This window comes from Pseudoliparis swirei, chromosome 15, assembly GCF_029220125.1.
Source record: "Pseudoliparis swirei isolate HS2019 ecotype Mariana Trench chromosome 15, NWPU_hadal_v1, whole genome shotgun sequence".
Classification (NCBI taxonomy): domain Eukaryota; kingdom Metazoa; phylum Chordata; class Actinopteri; order Perciformes; family Liparidae; genus Pseudoliparis; species Pseudoliparis swirei.
Window position 1 is genome coordinate 13,233,860 of NC_079402.1, and position 16,383 is coordinate 13,250,242.

Genomic DNA, 16,383 nt, shown 5'->3' on the forward strand with positions numbered 1-16,383 from the left:
GTTGATATGTTACTGCAGAAACCCAAGCAGGCTGTAATTCTCTTGTCCATGGACACAAGTTAATACTGTGGACCCAGTACAAATAGAGGTCATCATCATCATCATCATCATCATCCCGATGTTCTCAGCCCCCCATGAGTTGACTGAGCGTCTCACTGCGTCTAATCGTTCCTTCACCCACTGTCTGTCTATATTAGACACAGGGTGACAGGACAGCTGTCTCTGCGCCTCCTCTTGGTCCATGTATGTATGCACATTGACGAATGAGTGCCTTTGCAATAGATCTAGCATGGCAAATTAATGTTATGTGGCTTGTTTGACGGAGTACTGCGTCTCTGATCCTGACATTTGACCCAAAAGGGGAATCATCACCAAGGAATTTGGGTCGGCTTTGATCAGTGAGGGTGCACGGTTAATGCAGCGTGTGAAGAGGACGATATGACACGCTCGTCTTATACCAAAGAATGGGTTATGTGTAACTGCAAATTTATCGTTGAGTGCTAATGTTCTTTGTCAGTCCGGCAACTGTACAAATGTCCTCCTGGTCAATAATCAATCAAATGCAAGTTTCCTGCTGTGATACACAGAGAACAAATTAACAATATGTGCATTATCTTGAAGGCCAAGAACCACAGATGACATAAAAAACAGGAACCATAATGAAACTATACTTACTTTCAATGACTGTTCACATTCTTTCACACACAGCCTTCAGATGGAAGCTCAACAGATCATAAGAGAGTCAAAACTGCTGCTCGGCATGCGCTAAAAGATGATAAATGTAGAAGAGCATCCTTTCAGAGACACTTCACCCAGTTCTCAGTCCGCCTAAAGCATTTTAACAAGAAGTCAGGATCCCAAATGTCCCTCCCAGAGCATCCTGGCATTAATCATGAGCATATGGTAAGAGAGAATGCAGGGGGTCACAGGGTCACGTTTCAAAGATGATTTGAGGTCGTCCCGTTGCTATCGCTGGTCTATAGTTCCCTGTTTGATTTTTCACCTTCAGGATTTTAGTTGACAAATTATTTAGAATGGAGAAACAATATAAAAGCATGTATTCACAGCAACCAATGGCAAGGCAATCAAAGCCATATTGACCTCACATAGATGAAGTATGAATCTAACCCATGGCGAGCCTTGAGAAAGTAAAGTTATTTTAAGGCTACGTCGGCAGGAATGCATTAACCCTTGTGTTGCCTTAGGGTCATTTTGACCCGAATCAATATTACACCCTCCCCCCGCCTTTGGGTCATTTTGACCCGATTCAATGTTTCACCCTCCTGTTACCTTTATATTTACTAACATATTTTACCCTTTGGGTTCAATTTGACGCCAGCAATTAAAACCTCCAGAAAATTATTAGAATTAATATTGTTTTCCAAGTTTAAGTGTGAGGCACTTTATGTTTGTTTGTTGACTACCGAAAGAACACCGACATTAAACATTGAATGGGGTCAAATTAATCCTAAAGCGGGGGGAGGGTGTAATATTGATTCGGGTCAAAATGACCCTAAGGCAACACAAGGGTTAAAAGAGATATAAAGGACATTGTAGTGCATTGATGAAACCTGTGGGTTCATACCTGTGGAACTGATAGGAATATAGAGTCCTTGATGCTTTGAGGATACAGGTTTTATACCACTGTGTTGGGTCCTGCAGGGGAAAGAGTTTTTTTATAAGCCCTTGACACTAGCACGAAGATAAAGCCGAGCGTGAACAGAAGTCCTTTTTTTGAAAACCTTTCGAGAGGGAGGAAATGGCCATTCATCATGGATAGCATGTGATGACATGTCTGACCCTATATCCTCTCCCTCTTCCCCTCTCTCCCCCCTCCCCCTCTCTCTCTCACACTCACTCTTTCACCGTGAGAAAATCAATCGCACAGTTTATTGCTAATTTACATCATGTTACAAGAAGAGCACCTCGAGAACGCTGACCTCCGCCAAGGTCATTCTCAAAAGTAAATCAAACAATGCATGGGATTCAGATCTGCTCCGTGAATGGGTTGTTCCTTGGCCCATTCTACACCCTTCCACCAACTTTCATGAAAATCAGGCAGTTTTTTCAACCAACCAACAAACTGAATTGAGGCAAATTTGTAAGTTGTTTTTTTGGGCTATACAAAATAAATTTAATTGAAAACATACCTTCCTGGTCTGAATACTGGTACTGATTCATTGACCACTCACTGAAACAGAAATACAAATGGAAGCAAAAAAAGAAGCATTCATAGAAATCAGTGTGATCATCTGATTTGTTTTAGAAAGCAGCAACAACAGCAACCTTGCCGCTATATGGCAATACTTTCATGGCCATTCATGTCTTTTAGAGGAGTCGGTCTCTACCTGCAACTCAAAATCTGTAGCCCAACAAAACCTTTTTATCTCTTTTTAAAAAAGCAATGTTAAGATCATTTGACCTGAGCAAGCAGTAATGTACACAGCAACATAAAAGGTATACATACATACAGTAAATATTAATAATGAAAAATTACAATATTTTCTTATTATAGGCAATCATGTCCAGGTGAAGAGCATCTTGCTGATCAGCTCCTCCTCTGTGGTTGAAGCTGAGTTCATCATTTAAAATGCATCACAAGTCTTATTTAAATACAACCTGCAGATGTGGATCCTTGATCTACTTCATCACTCTTCATCACGCTAGAGTGTGGAATCGTTAGCCAAATGTAGAATCCTCATCAATTCAACTTTCCGCCCACAAACTTCCCTCCGAGGACTCTTAGCCTCTCTTAGCCTCTCCTTACACATGTACCATACTACACACCGGTGAGCCCCGTAATCCACCACAGCTGCTTAACTGTAAATACAATTAACCCTAGTAATTGTGTGATGTTGACTTTGGATTTTTGTACATTTTCTCACTGACTGCCGGTAGCCTGTGCTCTCTGAGTATGACATCATGGGGTTTCGGGTTGCCCGCTGTGGCTTTGGTTTCCCTGGGCGTCGGGGGGCGGGGAGCCTGAGCGTCGACCTGGAGAGCAGATCCACACTGTGAATAGACACTCGTGCTCTCTGCTCAGACACAAACACACACAGTAGGCTGACCTCTCTGCCTCCTCGCTCGTGAGCTCGGAGATTGTTACTGGATCAGTTCTAATGTGTTGACAGATGAGGCAGATGTGTGTTCCTCTCTCGTAGATAGTTTGTCGCTGTTGGTTTCAGAGTTGTTAAAGTACTGTAATTAGCTGAGTAAAGAGAATATTGTGGCTTCATGAACATCTGGTGGGATGATTTATCTGTTTAAGAAGCCTATTTTGTCAATTAAGAAATACTGCTCCCTTGTTTTCAGGAGAGGGAGCTGTCAATGCCGTCTGGAAGACATATGACGTGCTGTATGTATCGTTGCTTTTACGGTTTGCATTTTCTCGGTGTGATTTTGTGATTTTAAATTGCAGTCACCCAGAGCCACATTAAAAGCTTTCTGGCCAGTCTGTTTTTGAAAGTGACTTTATTGCTGCAAAACAGAATGATTCATAACAGAAGTCAGACATCAAGGACAATGCCCACTATTGTTTTGTGAACATTTATAAACCACCAAGGCAATGAAGCAGGAATTCTTTGCACAGGACCTCGTCCTTCTAACACTGCCGTTGTAAAGCATAAAAATAGACCGTATAGCTTGTTGTGGGTAAGCAGCGCAGAGCAAGTGTCAGTCATTCTATCAATCATCTGTTTTAGTTATTTAAAGTCACTGGAGCCAGCACAGTCAACCTCTTCCACTGTGATGTCAAATAAGCAGCGTGGCTCAGCTTTCCTGTTTTATTTTTCCACTCCCCACATGGACACACCTGGTGATGGCAGCCACTGAATCAGCTGCACACACACACAAGCACACACACACAACCAAAACTGAGGCATCTTTCAAAATCCCCCGGCTTCATGAGGGGAAACCTATAACACTTGAGTATTGTACACACTTGAAGACAATGTCTGACGTCGGGGATGTGTCCATAATAATAATTGATCCTTCCTAGCGGGCTGTCTGGTGAACACTCCATACCATACCTACATGCACACAGCCACACTGGCTGCATGCCACATCTAACTATAGAAGGGAAAACACTCCAAGGTCAATTGTGGCAGATTTTATGTTGCATAGAGGAGTCGTTCTGACGGGTTGAGAATGGCTATTTTGTTTTCCAATTTAAAATGTCAGTCCCAGAAGTCTATGCATTATTAGCTCATTGTACGTAAAGCCTGTGTGGACATTTCACTGCTGATGACTAACACACTGCGGTCACATCCTAATCACACTTAAGTGCCCTAGAGGGAGAAGTCAGCAAATGTAGAACAAGTAGCCAGCCAGGAGTCTCTAATTAAACCCCCATGTATGTTATCTGCTGTCTATTTAGTCTCTCAACACAACAATAATAGGACATTCTAGTGCTCTGCTCTGTAAACCAGCTATGATGAGACGACAACATCAAGATAAAAAGGAATTGAATTGCATCTGGAATAAGGAATCACAATAGTATGACTGAGTATTTTAAAACATGTTAGATTTATTTTGGTTGGCGGTCAGCGAATCTTAATGAAACTTGACATTAAATTATTTTGACAACCTAGAATGAAACAAATCAGAGATAGAAGTTTGCAGATGATTTTTTTAATACTATAATTCTTCCTTTTTGTAAACAAACACACAATGGAAGCATTTAAAACTAAGCCCACCGCTACGGAGGGATGAGACTTCCTTTTAAGGCCATCCCATCCGTGATTATCAATATGATCACAAAATATCATGTTTAGTTATAGGCTACATTGGTACAACTGGTAGTTGACTGAAAAAAACCCAATCCCATTTTAGTTTAATGTAACCACAATATTTTCTGTACATTGAAATCGTAAATAATCTCTTAATAAAGAATACAGCACATAGTTCTAATTTTGCTCGTTACAAAAATCCTGTTGTCTCAATGCTGTAAACAAATACAGATTAAGTGCATGTGAAAAAAGTTGTGTTTTGTCAGGTCACTGTTTACCAGTCATTTAACCATACAATTTCTCTTGTTGCATTATGGGTAGTGGAGGATTGTACTTTCATGGAGGCGGACCTATATATCAAAAGTGCCCCTTTTTAAGTGTAGTAAGGGTAAACGTATATCAGTAAACAGGCGGTCTCAGTTTAAATGGACTAGTCGGCAAGCTTGTTGGAAACACCTGTCTGTGGGACAGCAGTTACCCAAAAATCCCCATCAATCAGTTTGAAGAACTCAGCCAGCGGCCTGGGCGACCAACTGGGCTGCACCACTGCTTTACATGTCTGTCAGGAAGTAATCCAGCTCTCACAATACAGCTAAAATGAATCTGAAAAAGGAAATCAGTGCAATGGCTAATGACGGACGAACCATGTTGGATAGAAATCCCCGCCCTGCATCTTGAAGTGTATTAGTGTGACGACGAAGAGAAAGAGAGAGAGGGAGAGAGAGCGAGAGAGAGAAAGAGAGAGAGAGGGGGGACAATGGCTGGAGTGTGACTGAACACACAGCCGAAATGTATGGTTGCATTCTCGCTTTGTTCCGTGAGATCACAGTTGTGGCAGATGCAGGATAGACTGGGAGCAGCTGTTTTGCTCTCTGCTCTCCAGTTACAGGCGCTGGCACTGCCTGCACTCTGGGGATGGGCAAAGGGGCACGTTGTCGAGTCTTAATAGTGTTTGTTCTCCGAGGGTGGGCACACAGAGTCCTCAGACGCAGCAGTATACTCCACCAGTATTCTTGGCATCAGAAGAGAGGGACGTGGCCGAAAGTGTCAAATAGAGTGGGACTGGTGACAAGACATAACAAGCAGCTGGTCCCACTCTCACAGGACCCCTGGCGCCATTAATTACACCAACTGCGGAGGCCACGGAGAACTCAAAATATTATTGGAAAGGTGCACTGATTTATTGTGCTAGTCAGTGGAAGTCGGATCAGGTCAGACTCAGGTAGAAAACACTCAAATTGACAAATCTAACAAGTAGAATGTACTGGAATTAGTAAGAAAAAGACTTACTGAGAACGGGCCTGGCAAACGTGGTCGAACAAGAGCTTGTTTTATTGCGAAGGAAAGGAAAAACTGAAAGTTCTAATGAGAATTTAAACACAGCGCACCAAGCTGTCTGACCGAGTGCAATGAAGCTCTACGTTGTGCAAAAGAAACATTTATGATTAATATCCAAACAGCACTTTACATTATTTACATTATGAGCAGGCCTTCCTGTACTGCATTATTGACTTGTGGTGTGTGTGTGTGTGTGTGTGTGTGTGTGTGTGTGTGTGTGGCTAGCGTAAAGCACGCTAAGGAAATATACTCAAATGTTCCGTTTTATTTCTTGAGCTCAAACATTCTCTTAACATAGAGCAGTGGATTCAAACACGTTGGGTGTAGATGTATTATTCTTACTCTAAACCTAAACCGAGTGCTGTGTCTGGAATCCACACCAACAATAATGTGTTCTCTGTGTTCTCTGTGTTCTCTGTGTTCTCTGTGTTCTCTGTGCGGCTCCATTATAGTTGACTTGGCTCTTACATTTTCTTCACACTCTGTTTCCATACATTTTATTGCTGCCCCATTGATTTTCCATGCACCTTTTTATCGAATGTGCATTATAGTTTCCTGCACTCGAGCTTAGCTTGAATTGTAAAAGCATGATCACAATAACCAAGACTTGTTACTGCCGTTGTATATTCCAGAAGTGCATGAGGAGCGCAGAAGGTCTGAATATGGAAACAGTCTAATACGATGCTCCTGCCAACAAGTTTCCAGCCTTCACGGGCAATAGCCCAAGTCAAGAGAGCACAAAACAACCAAATACAATAATTCTCTTTTCCATGGAGTCTGGATGGATTTTACAAGTGTGAGCTGCTGACTGCAGGAACCTTGTTGTGGTGAAGCATGCAAAGCTTCTTGGCCTGCAGAGCTAATCGGCGATTAAACAATTTGGGACATGATGGGGGTTAGTTAGTTATTTTGTAAATCAGGCACAGAAGCCGACATCTCATCAGGTGTATTAAGAAGTTTGAACTAGACTAATAGTGTGTGAATTATAGATTAATTGATTCCAAGCTACTTTTTCTGTGATGTTACCAAGCAACATGTGTCACACAAGTTTCTTACAGGAAATGTTTTTCAGTCTTCGGAATAACTGTAAAGTCTCAAATGAAGGCAGTGCGTGTTTAACTGTTACTAATGCTGTTACTCCACCTTTCAAAACATTGAAAGGTTTATATGTTTTTTCTTTTTTGCAAGCAAACCCAAGATTGGAAGGATTGAAAACATATACCACCATGTCTGTAATTAGCTATCATTTGAAGGCCTGGTGGGGCTTTGTATTTATTCCCCTCACTCTCTCCAATGTAAACTAAATGTATTGTCAAATAATTAGTTCTCAAGTTAAAGAGTGTAATACATCTGGAAGTTGTTATCCAGCTACTTCAGTTGGACTCTTATTAACATTATAATACACTTGAGCTGAGAGGTGTTGCTATATCAGAGGGCATCAGGAGAGAGGTCCATCATATCTTACCTGCGTTGGGTCGGTGGATCCTTACTCCTTGAATGATTTCCAACACTTTACAAATGAGCGCCCAATTCAGACATGCAGTCTGTTTGCTGAAATTGTAACATTGAAAACTCTGTCTGTGGTTGCTGATCTGATGAGGTGTTGTCTTCCTCCCTGTCAGCAGTGTGGGGATGGAGCCCACAGTGATGCGCACTTACAGTAAGTGAAGGAGTGATGTTTCAGAGATGGATAGCATTTCCAGTACTTATCGACTGCTGCGATGCGGCCCTGGATGACACTGCATTCAGATACATTAGTGGTGGAGGGAGACTTGACGGGCCTGCCGGAGGGAAAGAGGGGGTTGAGAAGTGAGGGGGGCAGACGTTAAGACCTCACCTAGCTTATAGTCTGACACGGAGACATCGATCGCAGGCTCATTGCTCTCTGAGCGGCTTCCTGTGTTTTCATTGCGCTATCATTGGATGAGAGCAAACAACAACGTCAGGGGGAAAGGCTACTGATAGCTCCGTATCTAATGCGCTCGGATCTCTGGGGAGAGAGATTTACATGGACTAGAATGCCTAATAATGTAATGGCTGCATGCCTCTGAATAAGCTATTACTGATAGAATAATTAAATTAAATTCAGTTTATTTTGTATAGCCCGATATCACAAATGACAAATTTGCCTCATGGGCTTTACAACATCCCTGACCTTTGACCTCACATAAACAAAACAAAAACATTTCATGGGGAAAATAAGGAAGGAAACCTTAAGGAGAGCAACAGAGGAGGATCTCTCTCCCCGGATGGACAGAAGCAACAGATGTCATGTGACCAGAAGGAATCAGGACAGAGTTACAACACATTCAATGAGTATTACAGAGTGTATGAATAGTTGGTAGTCTGCATGAGAGTTAAAACTTAAAATATACTCTCACAACACAATTACATACACACACACACTCACACACAGCCCCACACACACACAGTTCCTTGTCTAATATTGGTCTTTATTGATATTAAACAAGGGTCCTTATAGCCAATATAAATTGGCTAAACAGTTTAACTTTTGGATGACAAATTTAAAATAATAAATCTAGAGGTCAGAGGCCCGGGTGACATCTACAAAATGGTCTAGTAAGTAAAAGTAAGTATAAATAGCTATTCTGGGATTTATGCAAAGTTATGCTGATAGTCCAGTAAATCTGCTTTTTCATTTAATAAGTGTTTGATGTCGCTAAACAATTGGGAATAATTACAGGCTCCGATCTCCCAATCTCTGGCCTTTTTGTTTATGGTTGGATCACACATGGTTAATTTTAATTATGTTAAGAAGTTAATAGCTTTGTCCCCTCCATTAGTGTGTGATATGTGCTTAGGGATGTAAGACGCAGTAATTCAAGTCTGGATAAAATTAATAGGCGTAGTCAATATGTGTACGGTGGTTTGCATCTAAATAAATTGATAGGGAAAAACAAAATATGCTTCAATCCCACAGATTGTTGACTGACTTGTTAAAGCTAACAAGAGGAGATGTACGATTTGTCTGAGAGTTAAGAACAACGATTCTTTTTGGTAATTTCCATATCACAACTGAGCATGAATCACAATGAAAGTGCTCCATAATTTCACACAGATGTGAACTATGAAGACTTATTATGTATCTTATGAGGCACTCTACTACCTCACAGACAGTCCATCACGAACATCTGTTTTTTAATTTTCCCATTATTTTCCCTCCAAAACAAATCTGTTGCCTGAAATCATAAATATTCTGCTACGATTGTAAAGTGTGTTTTAAAGTCTTTCCATGTAAAGTTTAGATTTATAAGACAACATGGGAATAGCTTTGGGAACGGGGGAATGTTACATTAATTTGTTTCATGGTTACGAAGGCAATTATTCTAAAACCAAAAAACGGTGTATATTTGTATGCAGTATTGTGCGGGGCGAGAGAGACGAGAGGTAATACAGACAGACGAGCAGTGTATGATAAACTAGCTGAATGATACGTTTCTGCTCACAAAGCTGTTGGACTGTTTCTCCCAATTAAGGGAAAAGATGTCTGATTAACAAGCTCCGGGTCAGAGAGCCAACCAGAGACCGAGTTTCCCCACTGAGACTGCACGGCCCCCGGGTTTCCCATCAGCAGGGGAGCAAACGGTGTAACGCTGAGTCAGGCTTTCCCTGAGGAAATGGGGAAATGACTGTGAGGAAGATAACAAATATAATTTGTTGTTTGCTTTTATTGATTTCCTATTGATTTCAGCATGCAGTCAATAAATAATAACCTATTTTTTAGACTGTGCCTGGGATGCAGATTTAATTTTGCACCCCAGTTACACTTCAGACTCGACCTTCACTTGATTTCATACTGAACTCCAGACTACTGACTTGTAAACTGTTGTGGTAATGTTGCATTCACGATAGAAAGGCTTGTGTTTACTGTTCAAACTTTGTATAACTATGACACATCTGAACGTCAAGGAACAAGCTCTCGTGTATGTCTGGTGCGGCAAAGCCCAAAAACAGTAATTGATGCTTCAAGAGTAAAACCTGAATTTACACTGCTGAGAAACCGTGTTCCTGGTATACAGGACTGTCTCAGAAAATTAGAATATTGTGATGAAGTTCTTTATTTTCTGTAATGCAATTAAAAAAACAAAAATGTCATGCATTCTGGATTCATTACAAATCAACTGAAATATTGCAAGCCTTTTATTCTTTTAATATTGCTGATTATGGCTTACAGCTTAAGAAAACTCAAATATCCTATCTATAAATATTAGAATATCATGAAAAAGTATACTAGTAGGGTATTAAACAAATCACTTGAATTGTCTAATTAACTCGAAACACCTGCAAGGGTTTCCTGAGCCTTGACAAACACTCAGCTGTTATAAATCTTTTTTTTACTTGGTCTGAGGAAATATTAAAATTTTATGAGATAGGATTTTAGAGTTTTCTTAAGCTGTAAACCATAATCAGCAATATTAAAAGAATAAAAGGCTTGCAATATTTCAGTTGATTTGTAATGAATCCAGAATGCATGACATTTTTGTTTTTTTAATTGCATTACAGAAAATAAAGAACTTTATCACAATATTCTAATTTTCTGAGACAGTCCTGTATAACTTGCAAGGTCCAAGGTTCAAAGTATTCTTTCATTCATTTTAGTCACAACATTCACATCTGCTCTGGATTATCTATGCTTATTGACTACAGGGTGGACAATGGAAATATATCTGTATTTATCTGTATTTATCATTTGAAGGAGACAAATGGATTTTACGACTAAGAAGACGATGTGGATGTAGTTGGTGGAACAAGTGATGAAGAGGACTAGTGAAGAAGAGTTTGCTCCAGTCAGCAGGGTAATGATTATATGTTATGTTTAACTTCTGCCTCATTTCTGTCATCGCTCTGGTGTAATTCAGTGAATCAGTTAACTCGTTCTTTTTCCATGTGGAGTTCATTTTAGTTGTGGAGCGTCGCTGCACTGTCCACTGCAGGTTGAAAGGAATCCGTCTCTTTGAGCACACACCATCATAGATGGTGGGCAGAACATATCCCTGGTTGCAATTTCTGTGAACATGTATTGCTCTCCTCATTATTATAAACTGAGTTTATTTGGGTTTTTATCTCAAAACAAGGCATCTGTAGAAATTACCTTGGAATATTTTTTATCAATTGATTATTTTTAGAAAGTAATCAACAGATTCATCAATAACAACTCTGTAAATGTGACCACTTCCGAGTGGAATCCAATGGAATTAAATAATTCTATTACAATATGCTGATGTGATTTGGCAGTTTCAGGGTCCCTCTACTCAAATTGAAGCATCCAGTACATCATACATGCGGTTTTGGCTGACGGATAAGAACTATGGGGCTCAGTGCAGATACGGTGCACTAAGATTAAAAAAAGGAACCGTGAATGTAGCACACAGTGAAGTGAGCTGCACGTTGTCCTTACCCGACACAGCCCTTGCATGCCTGTATATTCAAACACGCAGTGTGACTTCCGATTTGTATTCCTCTGGTGAGTTTCCTGCTCGGTGAGATATTGGCAGTCACAGATGAAAGGCAGTTCACTTCTGCAAAAAGTCAGTGTTTGATTTGCTGAAACATGGAAATAGCACCATAAGTATTGACAGCTGTGAGACGTTTCGACTACCGTGTGTCCGTGTCTGTCCAGAAAAGGTAACACTTCATTTAATTCATCCATTCAGGCATTTACTTTATTTAACGAGTGGCAGTTATGTTCTAATTATGGGCAATTGATGGTAATTGTATCTTTCCATCTCTCTTTTTTTCCAATGTCTTGTTTTGCTGTCTGAGTGACTACATACGCCCTCCGTGGATCTTCTCTTTATTTATTTTAAATGGCGACTTTCAAAACCGGGTTAAAAAGTCCTATATACTATATTAAAGTTATATATGGTGGGGCTATAGTAGGCCATGTGATCACCTCCAGTAAACAGTCTGTTGGCAGCATTTTGTCTGACTTGAAGGAGTGAACGTGCTTTAGTGTTTAGGCAGATAAAGAGTGAATTACAATAGAGAATAACCGCATGAATAACTTTTAGCCAAATCAGATAATGATAGACATTATCTACTTTCTGAAACCATTCAACGTTGATAATAACATGCCTGCACAACTGTCTAAACCTTCTTGCTTTTGGTTTCGATGGATAGAGAAGCTGGTCCAGAGTTACACATTTCCGAGTTTCTTTTTCAAAAAGCTAAGGATTAAGTAGATCCACGCAGGACATCTTTATAAGATCTAAAGCTTGATGCTGGTTTTTTTCTGACAAGCAAATGTATTTTGCAGTTTGTAATCCCCTCTCGTAGCGTACATCTGCCATCAACATGTTGTTTGTGGCCTTGTGCATCCAAAGATCTGAGGTGTAAGCTGTAGCCTTTATACCACTCACACACGCACAAAAGAGCTTTCAGCACTACAGCCAAGGGAGGGGTTTGGGTGTGCATGGAAACTATGGCTCCCTCCTCCTGCTCTCGGCCTGCACTTTCAATCACACCACCAACAACATGGAGGAGGTAGTTTGACCAGAAGCATTGGACCGGCCCGATCTATTAATTGCCTCTGAATTATAAAGCAGTAAAACTGAATTTATCCAAACACCATTAATAATAACGGCCAGGAGCCTCTGTTTTAATGAACATGGGCTTACTGGGGCATCTACGGGCAGTTCATTTGCCATTTAAACCCCACCTGTCTGTGTGAACTGGCCCGTAGAGAGGGGCATACATGTAGTCCAATAGGTGTTGCAAGGGTTGGGTTATATCCATTCTTTCATGCTTTACTCCAGCCAAAGACCGGCACGTTAAAAAAAACAATCCAGTGGGCAAAAGGGCCCGAGGAATAACATACAGGCTTTTTAATTCCAATACTGTCAACTGACCTGAATGTTTCTTTATTCTCAAATAAAAGACTTAGTGCCATTGAAACACCATGAGATGACATTATTTACTCCCAAACCACTCTAACCATGGGGCATGAATGCTGGACTTGTCCAACACAACTAATCAGCACGATCACATTGAGTATGTTCTCGTTAAACATTAACATTAATCAGATTGCTGATGCTGTGATTGGTCAGTTGCACTATTGAACACTGTTTCCCCCTGTGAAGGGATCACTGCGTCTTTTGTTGTCTTGCTCTGATGATGGCCAGAGGCTTATTTGGGTGCATGAACATTTGTTCTGTAAAAACTGAAACAAGTCAGATGAAAATGTTCAATAATGTGAAAAACACCTTTTGTTGTTGCTTTTAATTTTGATGTTTTTTTCTCATATTTGACCAGAAACATTGTGGCCTGTTCAATCCACAAGACATCAAGACCTTGTTTATTATAATTGTATTATATTGTCATTATAAGATATAGATAAACACTGGCCTCTTGCAGCCCTCTTTGTTTTGACACATTCAAACTGAATTAAAGGCATTTTTTTAACCATTTGAAATTTATATTTTTACTTAAAATTGGTTAAAAGAAAATGTATATTGTAATAAATAAAATAAAAAATAAAATAGCATGCATACCCACCCACTAATGGACTTGACTTTTATTTCAATATATTTTCATAGCTTTTGTTCCAAAAACGAGAATTAAAAAGCTGATCATTTAGTGACCACGCTCATTCATTACTCAGTCTGTCCCCGTCACCTCTGGTTCACACGTTCTGCTTTATATTGCTTTTGACAGATTTGACACAAACCATGTCGTCCAAGCTGCTCTCGTCATTAAACATTTCCTGCAGCTTTGGTACGACATTCCTACACACACTGAGTGCACACACACAAACACACACACTCACACACATGCTATTAGTGCTCGTTAAAGAGCATGTGATATGGTGAGTGCACGACCAGTTTCCCATAATTACAGCATACTGTGAACCTCAGAGAAGTAAATGCTACGGGTGACTAAACTGGGACATCTTAACTTCCCCCTAACTGTAATACTTCCTCCTATTTTCACAAAAATGCTTTCTTTTAAACTGAAACTTTTTAAAATGAAACTATTATCTCTGCTTCGCTTCCATTGCATGCTTTTCTGGCATTTTTACACTTCTTTGACCCTATTGCTGTCATGTCACTTCCCTCCCCGCTGGTTATTTAGTTGCTTGCAGGACTAATTGGAGCAAGAGACAGGTGGAGCGCCTCTGTAGCAATCAGTCTGGTTAGTGGTGGGGCAAAAGCTCACTCTGGGGGCAAAAGCTCACTCTGGGCGATCTTCTTGTTTTTGCAGTGTGAACAGTGGAAGGAGGGCATGAACTTTTGACACCGCCGGCTTAATTTATTGTGGGCTAATGTCAAAGTTCTCTATGTAACACCAGAAGTTAAAACACCTTTCTCCATCAACATGCTCAGAAATACATGTTACTTTTACCCTGAAAGGGTAGTCTGCAAACTCTACATATAAATATTTGTTTTTGTGTTCATATATACTGCTCTGTACTAACACTTCTGCATGATCACTTGCTTATTGGACCACTTGCCCTTTACCGTCTCTTTGCTCTCCTTTGTGTCGGTGTGTGTGTGTGGTAAGTACAAGTTCATTAATGACGTGTCAGTGTGAGCGTGTCCACTGTGCGCTGACATTGTGCAGTATAATGCAACCAGGCAGGTGTGAGGGTCACAGCCAGTTTGTGGGCCAGCGTCTTGACCCTGCTGTCTGCTCGGTCCGACCGTCAGAGGAACCCCTTAAGATGGGAGGACGATGAGGGAGTAGAGACGTGTTTAGTCCTGCTCCCGCAAACTTTCATGTTTTAAACTTTGCCGAAGCCCGTAACTCTTCTTTAAACCTTTATCCATGTGAACACTATTATTCCGCTCACAACGCCACCGTAGTATGCCGCCCAAATCGACGAGAAGCCAAACAAAGCAACAAAACGTCAGGACCGATAGCCCCGAGCTAGCTAGTAACGAACTCAACATGGCGGACATAGCTAGCCTCCTTGAAGACCACCGTAGAGCTCTCTCTGCCGACTTTAAGTTTGCCATCTCATCTCTCGAAGCGAAGCTAGACCGAATCCAAGTGACTGTGTCAGACCACGGAGAGACAATTGCTTCGCTCGAGTCCAATGCTAACTCGCAGGACGAACGCATGTCAGCACTGGAGGCTACGTGTGCTACGCTAACGGGCAACAATGCTAAGCTGTTGGCCAAAGTCACTGATCTCGAGTCCCGCAGCCGGCGCAACAATATAAGAATTGTTGGGCTTCCAGAATCCATTGAGGGCCCCCATCCCTCGACTTTTTTCCCGAAACTGCTGATGGAGGTCCTTGGCGAGGGGGTCCTTGATTCGTTGCCGGAGTGCGACAGGGCCCACCGCTCACTCACCGTCAAGTCTAAGCCGGGACAAAGGCCTCGGCCGGTCATCATTCGGATTCACAGGTACCAGCAGAAGGAGGCAATTATCCGCGAGGCCCGGGCCAGGAGAGGCAAGTTACTATACCAGGGTACCCCCATTGCCATCTACGAGGATTACGCACCCGAAGTGATGGAACAGCGCTACACATACCGAGAGGTGATGGCGGAGCTTTACAACCTAGGACTCAAGCCAGCCCTGCTGTTCCCGTCGAAGCTTTCCATCGTACCTAAGGAGGGAGGTAGGAAGAGATTCTCCTCGGTAGCAGAGGCTAAAGGCTACATAGCATCTATTCGTCCTGACGCTGAACACTAACGATGCCGATAACTCACACGTCGGATGGGACGTTTAGTAAGGAGACTATTACTACTTATTTTTTTTTTTTTTTTTTTGCACTCTGCTTTCTTGGACACTTTTTGTACGTGCACTTTACACTGATAGCTTTAGCCGTGTGCTGATATTGCTATGAACATGAATGCACAGCCCTACTGTTTACACTACATAGGACCCAGTTACGTGGTCTGTTCTGAATGCTGTTTGAACTGATTCCTTCTGTGGGTTTTAACCCTTAAAGTGCATTTTCATTCTGGTTTACTTGATCTCTGGGCCTTATCTTATTTATGTATGTTACTTGAGATCTATGTCAGTGCCTTACTTACCCCCATTATGCTTATGTTGGCAGGCTGTTTACCCATCTATGGGTGTTATAATTACTATTCTATGCATACACTTGAGTTTTTTTATTTTGTTTGTTCGCTTTGATATTCTTCCATGTTACAACGGGCTTCCCGCTTTTAGTATAGGGAATGGGACCCCGGAAGATAAGTTCTGTCGTAGAGCTTCGAGCCATAGCGCTCAGTCTAGGTTTGTATTTGTACTTGGGATGCTCCAGATATGGTCACATTTGGGTTCATGGGTTTTGTTTTGTTTTGTTTATGGTTTGTCTACTGTTTTGTCCCCTCGCTTGTTTTTTTTT

General features: G+C 41.2%; 1 protein-coding gene across 1 annotated transcript in view; it reads left to right on the forward strand.

Moving 5' to 3' along the window:
• Positions 1-16,383, forward strand: part of bmpr1bb (bone morphogenetic protein receptor, type IBb) — a 55,270-nt gene that overhangs the window by 9,739 nt on the left and 29,148 nt on the right. The gene's annotated exons all lie outside the window — the stretch shown is intronic.